At 47.8% G+C, this 19,535-nt stretch overlaps 2 long non-coding RNA genes across 4 annotated transcripts; both read right to left on the bottom strand.

Moving 5' to 3' along the window:
• Positions 1-1,596: 1,596 nt before the first annotated feature.
• On the bottom strand, positions 1,597-5,968 carry LOC103566392 (uncharacterized). The gene is made up of 3 exons (XR_548481.2): positions 3,694-5,968; positions 3,347-3,454; positions 1,597-1,733 (listed from the first exon to the last, which is right to left on the bottom strand). It is a non-coding gene; the product is annotated as an uncharacterized lncRNA (long non-coding RNA).
• Positions 5,969-12,192: 6,224 nt separating this feature from the next.
• Positions 12,193-18,086, bottom strand: LOC139075832 (uncharacterized). 3 transcript variants are annotated; one of them, XR_011526717.1, is made up of 5 exons: positions 17,956-18,086; positions 15,237-15,326; positions 14,158-14,223; positions 13,916-14,014; positions 12,193-12,318 (listed from the first exon to the last, which is right to left on the bottom strand). It is a non-coding gene; the product is annotated as an uncharacterized lncRNA (long non-coding RNA). The 3 variants fall into 3 exon arrangements; XR_011526716.1 differs by lacking the exon at positions 17,956-18,086 and having other exon boundaries at positions 15,237-15,375; XR_011526718.1 differs by lacking the exons at positions 12,193-12,318; positions 17,956-18,086 and adding an exon at positions 12,975-13,086 and having other exon boundaries at positions 15,237-15,375.
• Positions 18,087-19,535: the final 1,449 nt, after the last annotated feature.

The following is a 19,535-nucleotide window of genomic DNA, read 5'->3' on the forward strand; positions in this document are numbered from 1 at the left end:
AATGTTTTAAAACCCTAGGCTAGACAAAACCAGGCAATGCAGAGTAGTTTAAAGTGGCCACGAAAGCAAAGACTTATGGGTGCAATTTTGTCAACTCTTTTAGAGAAGGCCCTTGCTCCAAATCAACACAGAGGAGGGAAGCCCATCATTCTCCAGGTCTAAGAGGTGCATTAACTTCATCAGGCAATTAGGCCTCTTCTAGGCGCTCCCAGGGGCATTCGGCATCCGCAACGTATCAGAGAGAAATTATCTTCCATTTCCTTCCATTACAGAGCACTGCCAGGTCCCTCCTCTTCTCTGAACTCTGCCTCGTTTGAGAGGAGCAGGATCGTCCACCTATAACTCTGTCTTTTTGCTCAAGTCTATCTGGACTGCCCGGGTGACCACAGCCAGCCAGGGGTCATCCCCACATTGGAGTGGCAATGCTGTTGCCATCGATCATGGCCCAATCTCTGCCGTCTCCTGTGAGTCTGAGGCAGGGAATGCAGTCTCCTCTGAGAACATCCTATTACGACATTGTGATTTCACTCCCTCCCTTCTCCACTCCCCCGGTGTCTATTGTTCCTTAGTGACTATGGAAACAAAGACCTAAACCCCACTGCTTGGAAACAAAGACCTAAACCCCACTGTTTGGACCCCATACATGTCATTCCTCACTGCCCAGACCAAGCCTATATATGGATGGATGAGGGAAGGGAATTTCCCAGAGCTAGAGAGCTTCCAAGTGAAATAGCTGCACCCCAGCGCTCCTCTTCCAAGGGAAGGCCGTAGAGGATGGGGAGCAGTTCCTGCGTGGGAGAATGGACTCCAGGCTGTGCCTCTGGGTCTCATCCTCAGGACAAGGGTAAGGATGGGAGGGTGAGGAGAGGAGGTCTCAATCCCAGGAGGCATGCTGGAGTCCACAGCTTTCTCCCTGTCCAGCCCCAGGCTTCTCTCTTGGGACTGGGCTGGTCTCACACCCCCGGTTTATTCTCAGCTCAGGCCTCAGGAGGCCTCAATCTCATTCTCTTTCCTCTCTGAAACTGGTACCACCCATGGTGTTCCCTGAGGGGCCTCTCCTCCTGGGCCAGCCCTGGCGCCCCACCCAGCCCTGCTGTAAGGGGGTAAGGTTCTTCCCAGCTACTCTGTTCCCACGATGCCTCTGAAGATGAACCCACAGGTCTTTGCATTTAAAGTGTCATATAGTTGGTGCCAACAAGGAGAGAGTCACAGAGGTGAGATTCTGGGGTCTCATGGTTTTCACAGTTACAGGCCAGGTGTGAAGGCTCCACCTCCCTTCTGATACGAAGGCTGTGCAGCATACTCCTAAGCCCTGCCTCTTTACTCTTCTTCCCAGGAGGGGTATATCAGCCAGGGAGGACCCCACAGGTAACACATGGCAAGGCTGAGCGATGGAGGTTCCAGGAGCGCAGACAGCGCGACACGCAGGCAGGTCCAGGAAGTTATGATGGCAGAAGGCAGGGGCCAGGTTGACGTGCCAGACAACTTACCTAGGCAGAGACTCGCACTCATGGGGAAAATTCAGAGACTCAGCCAGTGGATGTAACGTACAAGGAGGGCCTTAGTCACAGAAAAGAAAGGAAAAGTTCTGTTTGCAGACATTCTTTCATTCATGTATTTATTCAGCAAACACTTCCTGAGTGCCTTCTCGATGCCAGGGTCGATCTGAGGCCCCAGAGAGGACCTGGTTTCATCCTTGCCTTCCATCGGCTCTCATTCCCACGGGGAAACACCTGAACCGAAAACAAAAGTGTAAAGTAAAAATCAAAAGGCCCCCCCAAACTTATCCCACCCCTCACTGTTAAAATGTGGGCACATATTCATTCAGAAATTTTTTGACTATACCAAAAGACAGAACAGAAAACACTAGAAGCACACTTTGCATGCTGCACAGCCGCACATCTGGAACAGGTGCACGGCGGCATTTCCAGGTGACCAGTACTGGGAGGGAGGAGTGTGGGAGCCCTGGGATGCAGCAGAGGAAGGGCTGCATGGGCACGGCAGGGAGACATGCTTCGAGCACGTGGGCAGGAACACTGCCCAACCTGGGGCTTCCCTCTGTGCTCCCCCAGGCCTGGACGGTCCCCGCACAAGCAGGACTCAGTCTGCAGGTGGCAAAGGGTCACCCTGCAGCTAGAGCACGGAGCCCTGCAAGACCCAACTCACCCTCTGTGTTCTGAGTCCCGGGGAAGCCCCATAAGGAAGGCAGTGAAGGAAGATGCAATCCTCTTTAGGGAGCAGCGGAAAATGGACGCAGACAAGAAGCGGGAGGGGTTCCAGGTCCCATGAGGGGATAGTGGCAGAAGTGGACAGGAGCATTGTGCAAGGCTCTTTCCTCCAGGGACACACAAGAGTCTACACCCAGGTGTGTCCCAGCACATGCCTCCCACACACTCCACTGAACACCTCCTATTGAGGGAGACGGGAAGACCGCCTGAGAGAAAGCAGCCGCCTCGTCCGCAGGGCCTCTCGGAGTCTAGGTTGGTGTGAGAGGCTCAGGGAACCCTTCCCAGGCAGAGGGAACGAAAACCAGCCGGGATCAATGAGAGGCGGCGGCCCGGGGAACTAGTTTGCCCTCCAGGTTTGATTCTGTTGACTCAGCATCTCTCAGATGGGTGGTCGTGAGTACTAACCTCGCCACCCTCCATTTCTTCTTCAATAAAATGGAGCTAATAAGACCCTTCTCCTGGGTTTTGTGAGAATGAAGTGAGGGCATAAATATAAAATGTTTAGCCCAGGGCTTGTCACCTCATAATAATAATGATAACAGTGACATTGGCGAGAATGGCGTCCTGGGCACTGCTTTAACACAGCATGTGTCACCTTATTCAGTCCTCACACAGCTCTATAAGGTGACATTATTATTGTCCCCATGTTATATATCTGGAAACTAAAGCACGGAGAGGTTAAGTATAACCTCAATGTTGCCCAAGGTCACAAAACTAGAAGGGAGGTGAAGCCCGAGTGTGACCCCAGGCCATCTGTGTCCCATATCTGTGTACACAGCTCATTAAGTGGCAGAAGTGGTGGTGGTCTTGTCACTTTGCCACCTTGTAAGCTTGCTGTGAGGATTAGAAATAAAACATGGCAAGTTCCTAGAACAGTGTCTGGCCCAGTTTGTAGATACTCAATAAACAGTAACTAATGATTAGAATTTCTGTCACTACTATTACCATTATAATTAAGACCAATGGAAAGAGCGTCTATAACCCCCTTATAAAGCTCCGCATGAGTCACCTATGGCCACAATAACACTGCATAACAAATATCTACACAACCTCAGTGGCATGCAGCTGAAGTGGCATGTGATTGGGTGCACAGTCTGTGGGATCCGGGCTGCACTCACTTGCGTTGCGTGGCCTCATTCGCACATCCTCGGTCAGCCAGCTGTCAGTGGATCCCGGGTGATCTCAGTTGGAACATCTGAGGAAACTCCACTCTGCTGTCTTCATCCCTACACAGAGGAGCCCAGGCATGTTCTCGAGTGATGACAGAGGACAAGAGCAGCAAGCCCAGTGAGCAGGGGCTGTGGAAGTCTCTGTTTGCATCCCTTTTGCTAACTTCCCGTGGGCCAAAGCAAGGCACACGGCCAAGCCAAAACCCAGGTGGGAGGGTCCTGCACAGTTACAGGGAAAAGACTGTGGGGAGGGAAGGGTAAGAAAGTCTATCACAATTACCAAACCAGTAGCTTACCTCTGAGCTGCCACCAGATTACCAGAGCAGTACAGCCTCCTCTCCAGGTGAAGCTCCCTCTGCCACTTTTACAATATGGTTCCTGAACTCCCTGCACTGGGTCAGCGCCATTAATCCCTCTGAAGTCAGCTTGTTCGATCACTGTGTGCCAGACACTGTGGTAGTGCCCGGAACCGATCTATGAGCCAGACAAACAAGGTCCTTGCTCTCCTGGAGCTGGTGTTCCAGCGGAGGAGACATGCAATAAAAATACAGAATGTAATTTCAGAGAGTGAAAAATTCTGTGAAGAAAAGTGACCAGAATTACTTGATAGAGAGAGCCTGAGAGTGGTCTTACAAAGACAATGACCTTTGAGATCCATGCTGTATGCTCAGCCCTACGCCCAATGCCTAACATGGAATAAGCCTCAATAACTGTTAAAAGGAGGATGGATGGATGGATGGATGGATGGACAGACACTGGGACCTACCTAGCACTTCCTCCTATCTCCTCTTCACCACCTTTATTCTCTGTGGCCACTGAGGCCAGGAAAGATCCCAGAGAGAAGACCCAGTTGCCCCTCCACGTGTGGAGGGCCATCCCTGAGACTCCAATTAAGTCTCTTCTCCACAGACCCAGTGCCTGGGGCATCTCAGCTCTCTGTGGTTAGCAAAGGACTGTCTTCCTTTTGAACTCCCTGCTCAGCGTCGGAACAGAGTCCACAAAGCTAATGCCCACTGTCCTTTTGAAGAAATCTAGACCCACTCCTTGCCCTTCTGTGTATGTTTTGGTTTTGAGGTGTGAAAGAGATGTGAAGAAGCGTGGGAAGATGCCGGCTCTGATCCTACCCTCACCAGATTTCCCTGAGCCAGATCAACAGGTTCACTGCCCCAATACTTTGGCTCCTCACCAAAATTTCTTGAATTACTAGGTACTTCGTGTGTATTTCCTCTTCACAATAACTCACTGAAGTTGGTTTTGTTGCCCCGCTTTACTGAGAAGATAAGTGATTTTCTCAAGTCTACCATTACAGAATGGTGGAGCTGTCACTCAGAGCCAGTTTTCCTGAAACGACATGGTAGAATGGAAATGAAACAGTTCTTCCTAGCCCAACAGACATGGATTTGTCGACGAAAATAATCCATAACCAATCTATAAATGAAAATTTGGGATGAGTTTATTCTGAGCTAAAATGTGAGGACCATGGCCCAGGGCCTTTTTCCCCCAAAGGAAGAAAGGGCACCAAAGAAGTGGGGTGCACAGAGTGGTCACATATCCCCAGAGAAGATGTCCCACATAGGATTGAAATGTCCCTTTTACAATAGTCACGAGACTGCTCTGTCGTCACAGCGATTGATGGAAACAGCAGGTAGGTCCGCCGTCTCGGTGAACACAGCAGGGTAGCAGTCTGCGGTCTCAAGCTGGGTGGTCACAGGTGAGCTCAGCAATCAGTTCCTAGCCTAAGGAAAGATGCTTATCCCTAAGGAAACGCCAATGTTGGGGGAAGTTGCACCTTTATCTTAAGGCCATTTCTTCCTGCCATAGGAAATGTTTTAAAGCAGATATCCAATGTGTGCTCAACGGCCACAGTCAGGCCCTTTTGGAAAAAACAGTCGGGCCAAATTAGGTTTACACCAAATGGCTTCCTCATATACTCCAATATATCCTATTGCTTGCCATTTCAATTTGTCAGACTTAAAACCACATTCGACCACTTCTTAGTCCTGTAACTGGGGCATGCTGAGGCAGAGTCGAGTGTGACGGTGACAGTTCAAATCCTAGAAACCAGCAGACTCACTGACACCTACAGCGTCACAAACATGTTCTGGCAGAGTGCGTCTTTTGAAAGCTCATATGTTGGTGGCTTACATTTTCCTTTTTTAAAATACTGACAGAAGTGACTGACAAAGTACATTTAAAACCTGAACTCAGTAATAAAAATTACCAATCTTCCCAATTGTGTGTGCCTACAAACAAAAGTCATCTTAAATGACACCCTCTCCCTCATAGGACATGGCGGCCCACCAGTAAAAGCCTCCAGATGTGCTGGGACGAGGGGCCAGGTGCTTTGTGGGGATCCTCTTCACCGGAGTCTCTCGCAGGTTGTAGGTGGTGAAATTCGAGGCAGACAGGAAGTCGGAGGGAGCAGGCAGGAGGAAGCGTCTTTGAGCCATTCTCTGGGGCAATTCAGACTATGGAAAGTTGTTTTTAATTTGTTCCATATGAATCGTGAAAAACATGAAACATTCAGGAGGTTTATCATAATTCTCGATGAGATAAATACTGTGCTCATGCAATAAAAAAAAATGGAAAATATGTATTTAGTCCAAAAACTTCATTTCAAAAAAGTTAACATAAGGAAATGATTTCCTAAAGAGACTTTCAGTCTGAGGCGAAAGATGAACTCAGCCATCTTAAGGATACAGATCAGATTTATCACTCTGGTTATGTCCCTTGACTGGGACAGGCTTAAGCCATGAGATTAAATTCTGTGGAACCCAAGCATGTGCTTGACTGTGCTATGTACCTTAATCCTTGCTCAATCCAGGTCCTGCAGTCCCACCTACTGCTTCAAAACTACTAGCTGTGCAACCCTGGGCAAGTCGCTGAGTGTCTCTGAACTTCAGTTTTCCTATATTCCGTACCGCAATAACTAACACACATGGTGGGTGAGAAGATCAAATGAAATAATGAAATAATAGAGCTCACTTGGTAATCCACCTAGCTTATGGACAGCTTCTATTGCTTGCGTAGACTCAAAAGCAGACAATAGAATCTTTCCAGGACCTATCATGAGCTCAGCAATGTGCTCAACACTAAGAAAAGAAACGCAAGAAAAGCAGAAGATGTGGTCCCTGCCCCCAAGGAACTTGTAAGCAAGTTTTCAGACATAAAGAGGGACTCATGTGAGATAATAAATAACAAATTAGTATTTTTATGGGACACATTACAAAAGGCTACAAGGTTCTGGTGAAAGTTAAGCACATGCGTACGGCTAGAGGGAAACAGAATGGGAGGGAAGGCAGGTCCCCCATGAGGCTGAGGAGACTCACGTCTCAGACATCAATTTGGCAAAGATAACGGGATCGAATTTAAGATCTGGTCATCCACCCCTCCCCCCGCCCCTCAGACCCCCCACTCCACGCACCGCTAGTCACCGCATGCTTCCTGTATGTGGCCATGGCCCAGCCAGGCTGAGAAATCAGAAGGGAGACTTGAGAAAGCCTGGGCTCCAGGCTGGCCATGGCAGAGTCACCTTTCTGAACTCAGGTTCCTCTTCGGTAAAACAGGCCACCAGCGGCACCTTGCCCAACCCTTCACCTTCTGGAGTGGGGAGGAGCTTTCAGAGATGTCATGCACACGTTGTAGAAACGGGACTGAGGACCACCTCCAGAGAGACCAGCTGGCCAGACAGTGGAGAGACAGACAAAGTAGGGTGGAAGGGAGACGAGAAGGAAAATGAGCCGAGGGTCTGCTGTGTGCCAGCTCTGTGGTGGGTGCTCTGTCACACGTTATCCCACTTCATTCTCCCAACTGGAGTTGAAATTCATATTCTCATTTTACAAATAAGGAAACTGAACATCACAGCAGTTGAGACACTAGCCCAAGAACCTATACCTAATAAGTGAGGGAAAGATTCGAACCCAAGTCCTTCAGACTCCTAAGCCCACTCTTCATGGCTCAGAGAGGAGGTGGAACAAGACCCTGTGCTGGGGCAGAAACAGCAGGGAGGGCCCTGGTGAGCAGCTCCCTCTGCTCTGCCTTCTCTTGGCTGGGAGAGGGGAGGCTTGGGTTGGAAGCACTCCCTTGGGAAAGGTCTTAGGGGCTCAGAGAGGAGGAGCCAGAGGACAGCAGCCTAAGGGTGGCTCACAGCTCCCCAAGACAGAGGAGGCACCCAGAGGCCCAGCCCCGGTGGCCTCAGCGGGGAAGGCCTGGAACTGGGGATATACTCTGTCCGGGACTGAAGTGGGCATGTCTGGTCCCGCCCTGATGGCCAGGACAGATGAAGCTGAGGGGACTGGTCTCCGGGCCCACCCAGGGGAAGCAGGACTAGAAGCCTGTGCCCCAAGGTTAGGAAGGGCATTACCTATGACAGTGCTCAGCCAGATCGGAAGTCGCTGAAGTCACAAGCCAAAAAATGCAGGAGCCAGCACGCACAGACATTCTGCTTCTCAGACTTAGGCACGCAGAGGGTGGGCGTGTCAAAGAAACTTCACAATTGAGGCAGCCATGGAGCTGCCCCCTAAAAATCTCCCCGCCGTTGGGCTTTGCAAGGGGAATTTTGCGGAATGAAATCGTAGGAGACAAAGAGGTAACCACGCAAAGGGCGGGCAGCCAGGCCAGTCCTCAAGGGAGACCCGGGGTTGGAGCCTGGAGTCAGACTCTGAAGAGACAAGGGGGCCAGGAAGCCAGGCAGGTGAGTCCCCGACCGGGAGCTGAGGGCCCATTTACACTACTTTGGCAAGGTGTCACCCGGGCAAAAGACATCTCCTGCCCATCCAGGGTTTTCATGCCAAAAGAAATTGTCAAACGGAGGGTGCGTGCAAACTGCAAAGGGCTCTGACCGCAGAAATGATAGTCTTTATTTTTAGGTAGCGGTAACCTGGGTGGACCTGCCCGTCTCCTGATTGGTTCTCTCCTCCCTGACCACGCCTCCCTCCTCTGTAGCTCCGCCCAGCTTCCAGCTGATGCCCCTCCCCCAAAGAGCTGGGCCTGGTCTCCCTCATCCCCCAGCCAGGTGTGAACTCTGCTGGTGTTTGCTCTCTCTGGCCCACAGTCCAGACACGTGGTTCTGGCTGAATCAGGTCTGCTGCTCAGGCCACTCTGGGAGAGATGGGTCCACAGTGTGATAGGGCCAGAAGGGAAGGAAACCCAGGAACACACACGAGGGTACCTGTTGTGGGTTGAATTGTGTCCCCCCAAAATTCATTAAGTTGAAGTCCCTAATCCCCAGATCCTCCAAATGTGACTTACTTGAAAATAGAGTTGTGATTAGTTAAGATAAGGTCACATTGGAGTAGGGTGGGTCCCTCATCCAACGTGACTTGTGTCCTCATAAAGAGGGGAAATGTGGAGACAGACATTATGTGAGGATGAAAACAGACCCGGGTGATGCATCTATAAGCCGAGGACCGCCAAAGACTGCCACAAACCAGCAAATGCTAGGAGAGAGCCTGGAACAGATTCTCTCTCACACAGGGAACCAGGTCTGCCGACACCCTGATCTTGGAGTTCTGGCCTCCAGAACTGTGAGACAATGAGTTTCTCTTGTTTAAGCGCCTTGGTTTGTGGCACTTTGTTAGGGCAGCCCCAGCAAATGACCACAGTATCCAGCCTCTCACCCCAGCGCCTGAGGGCTTGTGAAAGCAGTGAGCCTGGGCCAGGTGTAAAGAAGGAAAAAGGGAATTCCAGGTAGAGAAGCCGGGACGTGAAAGTTGTTCTGGGCAGAGGGAAGAAGGTAAGCAGCAGCACGAAGACTTTCCCAGTTAACCACCTCTTGCTTCTGTAAGTGTGTTACCGCTGGAGAGGAAGTGGGAGCTGACAGACCAGGGTTGGAAAGGGCCTTGGAGCTATAGCCCAAATCTCTGATTTTACAGATAGGAAAATTGAGGGCAAGGGAGGGGAAAGAAGCCGCCCAGGGTCACGCAGGGTCAGCGCCCAGCCAGAACCAGAACCCGGCGCTCCAGACACCCACTAGGTCCGTGGACACTACATTGATTTCTGCTTGCAATGAACCTCATGGGAAATGGGTTATGATTGAAAGCAGGTTTCTCTTTAGAACAAGGCTCATTTTTAAATAACGTCCTTTATCCATGGCTTTTGTTGGTATCGTACAAAATGTTTTGTCTTCCAGTGTAATCAGTGTAACATAAACTTGGCCTGTATGGAGATTCCATGGGGGGAGTTGCAGCCCCAGCGTGGCTGGAGACGTTGTGACCTGAGAGCAGAAGCTTTTCCTATCAGAGGTTCTCACCAGCGAGTGGCTCTTACCTTCCCAAGGACATTCTGTCCCGGACTGTAGAGGAAACAGCATCCGGTGCTTCCATCCCGCACCCCTGATGACTTTAGCACGTTCGTTTTTCTGCTCCGATTAAGGCCAGCAGTGACTCACTCTTCCCCTAGTCAGACACTCTCACCAGATTTGAGGAGAAATTTCGCTGTGAAGGTCATTGGCGTGGTTGGATGGGGGAGGCGCCAGATCCCCACTGTGGATTCACTGTGCTCCCTCTTCCAGAGGCAACGAGCCCCAGGCCAGGTGGGGTGGGGACCGGCCAGCCCGGGGACCCCTGCTTCTAACACCAATAGGAATAATTCAGAATTCACTGCAATATTCTCACCCCAGCTTCTCCTCTCACAGGCTGTGTGACATAGGACAAGCCCCAACCTCTCTGGGCCTCAGTTATATCAAGAAATGAGGCTTAACTACCTCACTTGGGTGAAGGCAGAGTGCTGATCAGATGAACTTGACACTCTGAAATGCAGTGCTAATTTAGAAATACAAATATTAGGATTAAAGATCAAAATGGGCTTGAGTTTGGGAGCCACTGACATAAGCTCCCTATCCCCCACCTCTCCCCTTCTCCTCCGTGACCTTCCCCTTTGTGTCTTCCTTTGCTTCAGAGTTGACCCCCTCCTCCAGGAAAGAAGCGAGACAGAACCAGTACGCATGGCACTTCTGCTGTGTTCCCAGCCCCTGGCTCTGGACTAACCCTTTACGCAGTGTCCATCACCTCATTTCATTCTCAGAACACTGGGAAGCGTTATGGTTGTTCCCATTTTGCATATTTGAAAACTGAAGCTCATAGAGGTGTGGCAACTCGAGGCCTGGGTCTTGATCCCCAAATCTGCTCGTCTGCTTCCCTGATGTGGCACTGAATCACAGTAGCAAGCTGCACCTTGGGTTCTCAGATCTATCCCCTTCTGCCTCCCCAGGGTCAGCTCCCAGCTCCCCTCCCCTCTCTCCCTCACTGATTCAGTCTTACCCATCTCCCTAACACTTGCCATCCAGTCCCCCTCCCCCCAGCCCTGCAAGTCCTGGTGTCCTGCTGAAGGTCACACTCAATGGCCTTTCCTCTCGCCAGTGCATTCACGCCATTGACAGATTTCCCTGACTCCGGACACCCGAGGCACTGTCTCCCGGTGATTTGTTCTTTCCGTGCCCTTCTGATCACTCCTCCTCTGCCTCTCTACTTTGCAGAATAATGAGGGGAAAACATGGACTGAGAGCTCCCGGGCTCTTCCTCGGTCAGTCACTTTCAAGTCTCACTGAGTTTCCTTTCCTGAAGCTTTCTCCGATTCTGTCTATTCCCTGCCTGCACCCTCTGTATTTCCCCAAAAACTACTGCCCTGTTGGAAATAACACCATTACGCAAGCTATCCACCAGACCTGGGGAAAGGCACAGTTATTTTTGTGGATTCATCACAACATGCTTACAAGGGAAAATAAAAATCAGGTCATCTTGCTTTCCTAAGAATGCTGATCTGAATGCAAAATTCAGATGCCACAGAATCTCACTGTTTATTCAGATAGATGCCAAGAAAGAAGATTAACCCTCCTAAGACGGGATAAATACTCTTTGGCTAGAAAGAGGTCACTTCTCAAAGGTCTGGAATATTTACAGTGTTTTACAGAGGAAAAATTAATATCACTGAGTAGGAGAGAAGGTATGAGGGAGACACTTAAGTTCTGAGCGTTGACTGTGGTGTGACACATGGTGTAACGTCTCGAATAGAGAAGATGCTCCGGTCCAAGGAGCTCTACTCAGGTTCTTATTCCGGCTGCTCCAGGTTTTAAACATACGCCTCTTTCTTCTCAAGTCTTCCTAAATAAAGTGAAATTAAAAAAAAAAAATACTTGACCAGGAATACTGTTTGAACTTAGAATTTGTCACAGCCAGAGTACAAACTGTTAACCACAGAGGTGAGAGAGATGCAGCAGGATGATGCCGATTAAAAGACAAACCGAAGCACCATATGCAGAAAAATAAAGTCCAAATTAACAAAGGAGGAAATAAGTTCTGATGAAAACTGACAGCCATGAATATTACCTCTAATAATACAGTTTTCACACCATAAGAGGTATGAAAGTGGTCACTTCTCACTTCTCAATTTCCAAAAATTGAAGAGTTCAAATCTTTTCTTTGGCTTCTGTTTCACCATTTCTAAGATAAGGGTAATAATTGCATCACAGAGTTGTTGAAAGAATGAAATGATGTAATGTATATAGAGTCTGCCTTAGTTCTTGGCACCTAGCAGGCATTTCATCATTTTTTAGTGCTTTTCAAAGTCGAGTTCACTGGTCCTTTAGAATTCTCATTCTTATGGTCCATCTGATCGGAGGAGCAGAGCTATTTATTGAGGGCCCATGACACACTCATTACAAGGCACTGTATATAGTGGGGTGTGTGGGTGCACCCCATGGGGTATACAGCATGAAATGGTTACGGACCAATAGCCTCCTGACCTCCGACTGTTGCCGCCAGGACTTCTCTTTAATACTGTGATGCAGAAAACGTCTTGGTGTCTATGTTTCTACCTGAGAGCAGAATCTGTTTTCAGCTCAGACGCCAATAAAAAAGTGAGTCTTGCTCCCAAAAGGCATTCACAACACCCCTCCTTTCTCCACAGAGCAGTGGGATTCAACACTGAAAGAGAAGAGGTGGGCAGCTCAGAACAGAAAGGGAAGCCATGCCTGCACTCACAAGAAGAGCAGGCAACCAGTGTCTCCGGAGAGTGTGGAAGGACGCCACCCTCCTCAGATGCAGTCCCAGTGACCGCACTTAGAGGAAGTGGGGCGAGTGCATGCATGCACAGGCAGAGATAGGTCCCTATCCAGGAAGACGTCCACCACACCGTGGCAGCAGGGGTAGCACTCTCAGATGATGGGCACAGGGGTCAGTCCTCCCACCCCAGGTCACACGGGTTACCAGTCATTCCTCATAAGGAGGTTCCGAATCCTGGGTGCGCTGTGCAGTCATCAATGAAACATGCTTGGTCGCACCCCAGCCCCACCTAATAGGATCTTTGGAGGTGGCGCCCTGGCATTTGATGAATATTAACTTCCAGCAGCCTGCCTTCTGACCACCACCTCCAGTTTCTCCATATCTGTCCCACCTTCACTCCCCTTACATCTCTCTCTGACCTTGAAGAGACCTCCAGGTCCTACTTATGTGAAATAGTGTCCATTTTCCAACACCCTCCTGCTCTCTCTTCCTTTCTAGCCCAGTCTAAAGTCTGTACTAGTCTGGGGGTCTTCAGAAAAAAAAAAACAATAGGTGATAGATAGATAGACAAATAGAGAGAGAGAGAGAGATTTATTATAAGGAATTGGCTCATGCGATTATGGAGGCAGAGTCTCAAGATCCGCAGTCAGCAGGCTGGAGACCCAGGAGAGGCGGGGGTGTAGTTCCAGTCTGAGGGCCGGAGAAGACCAGTGTCCAGCTCAAGCACTCAGGCAGGCAAAGGTCCCTCTTCCTCAGCCTTTTTGTTCTATTAAGATCTTCAACTGACTGAAAGAGGCCAGCTCACCTTGCATTACTTAGTCTACCAATGCAAATGTTAATCTCATCCAGAAACACCCTCACAGACACACCCAGAATAGTGTTTACCCAAATGTCTGGGCACTCCATGGCCCTGTCCAGTTGACACATAAAATTAACCATCACAGGCTCCATGGTTAATCAGTGGGCCATAGTGATAGCTTCTGCCATCCTTGCCCAGCATCTTGTGCATTTCTACACCCAAGTGGTTCAGTGCTCTCGGGGAAGAGAGCATACCGTGGGACTGGAACAACTACAGATTCATCTCCCCATGCCAGCTGAATCTTCAGCACCTCCCTTCAACTCCTTGGCTTACCCTCACCTCCACCCAAAATCCCTTCAACAATTATTCCACCCCTTTCCTACCCACCTCCAGCCCCCTACGAAACCCGTCTCACAGCCCTGCTACCTCATGCCTCCCTAACTGTAAATCCAAACATACCTACACCCATCATTACCTGATTTTTCCCAATTTCCCAATCTTTCCTCCACCTGCTCTTGATGTCCGCTATTATCACTTCCTCTCCTCCACTTCCAACCTCTCCCTCCCTCCCTCTCTCTCTTTCCTCCATTCTCGCTCTTTCCTACCTCCTTTCCTCCAACTTCAAACATGCTCAATTCTCCCCCATCCTATGACTGACAGAATAATGCCCCCATGCAAAGACGTCTGTGTCCTAATTCCCAGAGCCTATCAATGTGTTACCTTACACAGCAAAAGGGACTTTCAGGTTGACTCAGTTAAGGACCTTAAGATGGGGAGATTTTCCTGGATTCCACCCGGGCAAAGGTCATCACAGGTGTCCTAATAAGAGGGAGGCAAGAGGGTCAGAGTCAGAGAAGTTGTGACTACAGAAGCAGAGGTGCGAGTGATGCACAGAGGGAGCCCAAAACTAAGAAACACAGATGGCCTCTAGAAGCTAGAAAAGGCAGGAAACAGGTTCTTACCTGAGAGCTTCCAGAAGGAATGCAGCCCTGCTGATGCCTTGATTTTAGGACTTCTCATCTCCATAACTGTAAGAGAATAAACGTATGTTGTTTTAAGCCACTGAATTTGTGGTAATTTGTTACAGCAGCCATAGGAAACTAATACGCATCTTAAAGATAATCTCCCTTGATTCAAATCCCTCTAGCCCACCATCTAAAACTCTCCTTTCCTTCTTAGCCAAGCTTCTAGAATTAATTGTCTGATCTCCTTACTTCTACCTCCTCACCTTCCATTTACTCTTCAATCTGCTGCTTCCTATCCCATCCCAATTGCCCTGGATTTTATAACTTCCTTTGCCAAATACAGTGGAACCCATCCAATCATGTCTTAATGAGAATGTAGGATGAGTTTATTGAATGGAGGTTGGGGTTTGACTGCCACCTGAACACTCACATCCTGAAGTCACAGCTCCAGGCCAGACGTCTCCCCATAGCTTCCAACCATCGTATCCACTGGCTGCTGCGCATCTCCACATAGGCACCCAATAGGAGCCTCAAACTCAAGTTGTTCAACTCGCACCCTCATCCCCTGCCCCCACCCACCACCAAAAAAAAAGCCTTCTACTTATTTCTCTCAGTCTGAATTACAAACATAGAACAAGTCACCAATGTTAGAAACTAGGATTTATCTCAATTGCTTCTCCCTCCTTCAGTCACCATATCCCCTCAGTCTTGCCTGTCTTACGCCTTAACTATCTCTTGAATCCATACATTTCTCCCCATTCCCCAGGGTTGCTATTTTATTTCAGGTCATCATTATTTCTTGCCTGGAATCACTTCTTAATTTATCTACCTGCTTCCACATGTATTGATCTGCTATCCCCACTGCAACCACAGTAATTAATCTAAAATGCAAATCTGACTCTTTACTCCTTGCTTACAACCTTTCAGTGGCTTCCTAGATGAGACAAAGTAAGCTGTGGGGCTTACAAGCCCCTCACTAATGTCATGCCTGACTACTTCTCCAGCCCCGTCTAACGTCAGACCCTGTCTGAAGCCTCATGCCCGATCAACACCACATATACCAAGCTGTTCCTTACTTCTGTGTCTTTTGCTCTTGTGGATTCATATCTTTCCAATCCTCTTCTTAAAGTGACTTATCCTTCAAGACTCAATTCAAGCGTTGCCTGCTAAAAAGAACTTCAGTTCTAGACTCTCCCAGACTGAGCTATGTTCCCCTCCTCCAGGCTCCCAGAATTGCTTGCCAGCACGTGGCACAGTGTACAATGCATAGTAGGCAGTTCCATTGATGTTTGTTGGGTATGTAGATGAATACATAAACAGTCCATTATGGTTAACAGGAGCACTGATGGAAGTGAGAAAAAGATGCTACGGGAACACAATAGAGGGCACCTCTCTCCCCTGGAGGGTCAAGGAAGGCTCTGTGAGAAGGAAGCAGACGATCCAAGCTGGGGACGTGACCTGGAAGAAGGAGAAGAATCGTGTGCTAGGCAGAAAAGTAGAGTCAACTTCACGGGCCTGTCACCCTGCTCCCTTTCATGCTCTGCCGCCATCGTCTTGAAATTCTTCATTTTTGAAGCGGGAGACCTGCATTTTCATTTTGCGCTGGGCCCACAACTTAGGGACCCAATCACACAGGTAAAGCTCGCTCGTCCAAAGGCATGGGGGCCTGGGAGTTGGAGGGAGCTCATCAGGATACTTGAAGGTAGCTGCAGTCTGGCCATGCTCCTGCCAGCTGGACGCTTAACAACAGGGAGAAGGGATGTTTTCTTCCCCGTCATCTTGATCTATTTATAATGTTTAGAGTTTAGCAGGGAAACACCAAATCCACATTTCCAAGACTTTTTCTGCTCAGTACTTAAACGTGCCTATCAGGGGGCAAATCAAATCCATATGTTTCAGATTCGTTTACACTGTGTTCGTCAGAATGGCCTTCTACGCCCTCCCCATGAAGGCTAGCTCATGTCTAAGAAGCCTTCTGAGCTCTCTCGGAGATTTTGGGTTTAAAGAAAAGGGTTTTGAAACATCTGAATCTGACTCAAGAAAACTGGATTCAAACCTCAAACGATCAGGTTATACTTTGCACCTCTAAATGCCCCCTTCCCAGGGGCACTCAGCTTGGCCCAGTCTCCTGAGTCAGCCCAGCATCCCTGTGGTAGTCCCAGCCCCCAAGGAGGGACATTTCCTCCTGAGGAGCAGAGAGTGCCATGGGAAGAACTGGAAAGTCAGAGGAAATCATATCGATAGCTGCTCGAGAAAAAATAAGCCTCTCGCTCACACTGCTGTATTTAGAATCACAAATCTTTAGGACTGAAAGGGATAATTGAGATCATCTATGACAATAACTACCATCTGTGCAGCGCTTTACACTTGATAAATCACTTCCACACTCATTTCTTATCTAATCCCTATTTTGTATCCAAGGTACTGTTATCATCACCCTCAACTCTATAACTAGGAAAATGAGGCTCAGAAAGGTTATGCAGGTTTCCCAGGCTCACACAGCAAACAGCAGCCATGCCTAGACTCAGACTCATGCCCTTGACAGCCTCTCTCCCCAAGGCTTGTCCCCAACCCCACTCCCCACTTCTCAGGGTGAAACGCGGCCAGCAAGGTCCAAGCCCTTGCCAGTCTTGACAGTGTCTCTCGTGTGCAGGCAGCAGGTGACAGAGCTAGAACGCCCACCTCCTGTCTGACGTTCTTTCTACTTCTCTGTGTGTCCCTTTTCTCCCTTTATTGGAAGAAGTCAGGAAGGAAAGAAGCTTATCTCTTCTCATCCTGTGCAAAGAAATGGCTTCATTGTTTCTGAGATTGCAACACCCACCCCTTTGAAATAGCCGGGAACAGAGCAATTCCCTGTAACATGGTTATCTTTCCAATTCCTGCAACAACCTGGTAAAGGAGATATTCCATAACCCATCTTCCTCAGAGAGGAAACTGAGAGTCAGAGAGGATAAGTAACAGCCCCCTATGACATAAATGGTAAAAAGCTCCCAGGACCAAGACTTAGACCCAAGTTTGTTGGCACCAAGCCTAAAGATTTTTCCACTAAGCCACGCTGATGGCATTTGGCTCCGATCCCTTGAGAACAAACAGGGGCAGAAAATGGAGCTGATAGAAGGAAAAAAGCAGAGTGGAAAGCTACCCCTAATGGCCTGCACATGGGGCAGATTACTATACGACTTGTCTCTTTAGCCAGGACCATTAAAAACTGCGGGCACATCTTACGCACAGAAGCAAGACAGACTTGGAGGAGGGACAGGGACCTTTCAGAGCAAACTGTGAGGGGGGCGCGTGTATATGCGGACCGAAGATGCACAGTTTTACCTCCTTCAAGGATATGCAAACCAAGCTATAAATTAGTACTAATCAGCACCCGTGAAGTGAATTAATTAAAAAGTTATAATTCACAAGAGGCCTACCTTCCTTGATAATGTACCGCCAAAGCTTATAAATATGAGAATTAATTACTTGGCCAGATGTTGAAGGAATGCTTAATCTCTCGAGCTCTTGGTTTGAAGCATCCACTGATTTTATATAGCATTGAAATGAAGCTTGTGTGTTTACTAAATTGTTATCTTAACGAACAGCCACCATTTATTAATGAGTTAATATTCAGTGCCTGGCTGTGCTAGACATTTTATAGACATCACTGTGTTTAACCCTCACAACAACTACAGAAGAGGAACATAATTATCATTTTGTATGTGCGAAAAAAAAAGAAAAGAAAAGAAAAAGGGCTCTATGATGTAAGAAGCCAAGCTCACACAAAGTAAGTGAAGAAGTGAATATACAGACCCGGATCTGCCCAGCTCCGCTCAGGGCAATTGCCCTGACTTCAAATGAGCCTCTTGACTCTTCTGGTTCACTGAGAATTGATTCCATTTGGAAACCATTCAGCTTCGCCTGTTTTCCTTCGAATCTTAGGGATCTAGGCATCTCAAATCTGCAGGCACACAAGTCCATTTGTTTCCAGGCTGTGTGTTCATTCGTAACTTGTTTCTCAATTCACTTTAACTAAAACCAAAATCAAATGCTTCTGCCTGGTAAGGAGCACAAATATAGAGCCAAATTTCAGTCATCACTGCGAGGGCTGGGGGAACAGAATGAGCATAAATAAGTCATATCCACATAGTCCCGATACCTCGCTGTACACAGCTGCAAGAGAAAGGGAGCAGTGCAGAAACTGGCATTTAAAAAGTCTGGATTCCAAGTCGTTTTGATTTTTTAAGATGTTTTAAATTTTTAATAGTATGTTTTTATTTTCTACAATACACCTATTTTTCTTTTGTAATAGGAAAATGTATGTTGATTATTAAAATTATAGATGACAGTTTGCATGGGTGTAGCATTTTGGAATCATACGCCTTCTCCCAGACTCTGTAAATGCGGTCCCATTGACTGCCTTTATCCAATGTCGCAGAGAGAAGTCTCAGGCCTCCCTCCTTGACTTTTTCCACTGGACTTTCTGGGGTTTTTTCCTCCATGAAGTTTTCTAGGATTGCTTTTTTATCCATGGAATTCAATATTTTCACCAGGATATGGTGAGATATTTGTCATATTTAAGTAATCTTTCTGATATGGTTCACATGATAGGTTCACAATTTCCTGTAGCTTCAGAAAAATTTTATCTTGTAGTATTTTGAAAATATTATTTGTGATTTATCCTTAAGGCCCAGCAGTTATTCTGTCTCCAGTTTGTCCTTACATCTTCTTTTCTCTGAGCTTCTACCCCTCTTCCGGTTTTTTCTCCACCGAGTTTCCCTCATAACTTCTGCTCTACCATTTAGTTCTATACGACTCTGGGTTTCTACTCTGCTCTGCTCTGTTTCCTTACGTTATTTTCTGGAGTTTGATCTATCCCAATAACACGAATGCAATTTCAGTCAAAATACAATGGAATATCCTAGGAGACTTAACATGCTCAAGTTTATCTGTAGGAATAAATCTATAAAATTAAAAGGGACATTACAGGGGAGGGAGCAGGGAACGGTAGAAATAAAAGGAGGGGAGCCATGCCATAAAAGACATTAAAACGAATTTAAAAACTAAAATAATAGAAACAGAGAGAGTAGCAGCCTATTGCCAATGTAGGCAGGAAAATCAATAGGACAATATAGTTCTGTTATTCTTCAGAAGGTATTTCATCTACGAGGGGAGAGGGTCTCATGTGGCAATGGCCATGAAACTCCTAGCTAACCCTTTAGGAAAAAAAATACCATACTAGAACCCTGACTTACATTGTATAACCTAAGTTCTAGATGAATAGAAGATTTCATGTTTTTAAACAAATAAATATATTTGATGAATATTTACATAATCTTCATATATAAGAAGACTTTGAGGTTTCGCCAAAGATAAAAACCAAAAAGAAAAAT

Source organism: Equus przewalskii, chromosome 14 (assembly GCF_037783145.1).
Source record: "Equus przewalskii isolate Varuska chromosome 14, EquPr2, whole genome shotgun sequence".
In the NCBI taxonomy this organism is placed as follows: Eukaryota; Metazoa; Chordata; class Mammalia; order Perissodactyla; family Equidae; genus Equus; species Equus przewalskii.